This window comes from Oncorhynchus masou, unplaced genomic scaffold, assembly GCF_036934945.1.
Source record: "Oncorhynchus masou masou isolate Uvic2021 unplaced genomic scaffold, UVic_Omas_1.1 unplaced_scaffold_1437, whole genome shotgun sequence".
Classification (NCBI taxonomy): Eukaryota; Metazoa; Chordata; class Actinopteri; order Salmoniformes; family Salmonidae; genus Oncorhynchus; species Oncorhynchus masou.
This window is the reverse complement of record NW_027004335.1, coordinates 10981-13215: the sequence shown is the minus strand read 5'-3', so window position 1 is coordinate 13215 and position 2235 is coordinate 10981.

Here is a 2235-nt window from a genome sequence, read left to right as displayed (position 1 = left end):
TATGAGATGCTGCAGGAAATGTTCGTGAGTTTCGTATCAGCGTAGTCATTGTGCATGTTTTACCGGCCTCCGACGGAAAGAAGTCAGGCAAAACAAACGAAAATATATATTTCAACCAAAACAAGACAGCTGTCATTACCTTCTATCTGCAGTGTGATGCTATATTATTCCAATAGTGTACAGCATATGTTATCCTTTATTATCATCATGTTACTATACTGACTTGTCATCGATAAATACAATCTACCAACGAAGAAGAGGCATTACAGACAGTAGCCATGAAGTGCCATTTAGTGCTTTGAAAGGCTGGATACCGTAGACCAGGTATTAAACATGTGATTCACATTAATAAACAGTCCATTTATATTTTCCAACGGGGCTATACATTTTGGGTGAGGGTTTTTTTCTAGCCTGAATAGCCTCGTTTCACTGCCAAAAATAAAATTAAACCATCTAGTGTTCAGTGAAATAACAAAATTGTCAAATACAAAATGTTAAATAATTAACATCCAATCACATTAACCGCGGCTCTCTCGTGGGAATTCCCCTAGCGGTCCGTATGTAGCCAAACGTAGCTGCTGCTCATGTTGGTATCCGTACTGATGGCACACAACAGCCATGACAGGGAGACATAGTGGAGTGGTAACGCACGTGCAAGCAGTTGCTCCCGACCCCACTTGGGTTTACTGCAGCATCCACCGCAGCTTGAAAGACGTTTGACACTACAGTGAAAATGGTTAACTTAAAGCAAGGCCCCTGAACTCGTATTTTCTACACTACGTTAATGATATGAGCAGCGACCATGTAACGCTTTTACAACATACAGAAGTGCGCTGGTTATCAACGGGCAAAGTGTTGACACGTTTATTAATTAATTGATTGCTTAAAGTTTTTACTGACCATAATCACTTGTCTGACCTTTTGCATGATGAGTTTCTCACATGACTGGCCTGTCTGGGAGATGGTTTTTCTCACCTTAATGATCTGAATCTAGGATTAGACGGACTCTCCGCAACTATATTCAACGTGCGGGACAAAATCAAGGCTATGATTAAGAAGTTGGAGCTCTTCTCTGTCTGCATTAACAAGGACAACACAGGTCTTTCGATCATTGTATGATTTTGTGTGCAAACTCAAGCTTACGGACAATGTCAAATGTGATATAGGGAAGCACCGGAGTAAATTGGCCATGTTCTGTTATAATCTCCACCCGGCACAGCCAGAAGAGGACTGGCCACCCCACATAGCCTGGTTCCTCTCTAGGTTTCTTCCTAGGTTTTGGCCTTTCTATGGAGTTTTTCCTAGCCACCGTGCTTCTACACCTGCATTGCTTGCTGTTTGGGGTTTTAGGCTGGGTTTCTGTACAGCACTTTGAGATATCAGCTGATGTACGACGGGCTATATAAATAAATTTGATTTAAGTTGGGTGCACAATTATGCAGGTACTTTCCCGAAACGGATGACGCAAACAACTGGATTCGTTATCCCTTTCATGCCCTGCCTACAGTCTACTTACCGATATCTGAACAAGAGAGCCTCATCGAAATTGCAACAAGCGGTTCTGTGAAAATGTAATTTAAATCAGAAGACACTGCCAGATTTCCTGCGCTCCGAGTATCCTGCCTAGGCAAATCGTACTGTTAAGACACTGATGCCCTTTGCAACCACGTACCAATGTGAGAGTGGATTCTCGGCCCTCACGAGCATGAAAAACTAAATACAGGCACAGACTGTGTGTGGGAAATTATTTTAAGACTGTGACTCTCTCCAATACAACCCAACATTGCAGAGTTATGTGCATCCTTTCAAGCACACCCTTCTCATTAATTATGTGGTGAGTTACTCACAATTTTCGATGAACAAATAAAGTTTTCTATGTGAGATGGCTAAATAAAGTACAACATTATTGATTATTATTATTTGTGCCCTGGTACTATAACAGCTCTTTGTCACTTCCCACGAGCTGGGTTGCGACAAACTCATTCTTATGTTTAATACATGTATTGTATAGTGTGTGTGTGGCAGGCTTACAATGATTTGAGAGTTTGAAAAAACATTTGAGACTGCGCTGACCCCGGTGCTAAGAGGAGGATTCGCAGCTAGAGGTCAAATGTTTTGAAAGGGGTACGAGACTATAAAACATTTAGGAACCACTGATGTAGAGGTTTCTTTCAAGTCTCTCTGTTTAACCAAATATTCTATTTGTCTTCAGCAGGTGAAAGACCAGACTCTCTC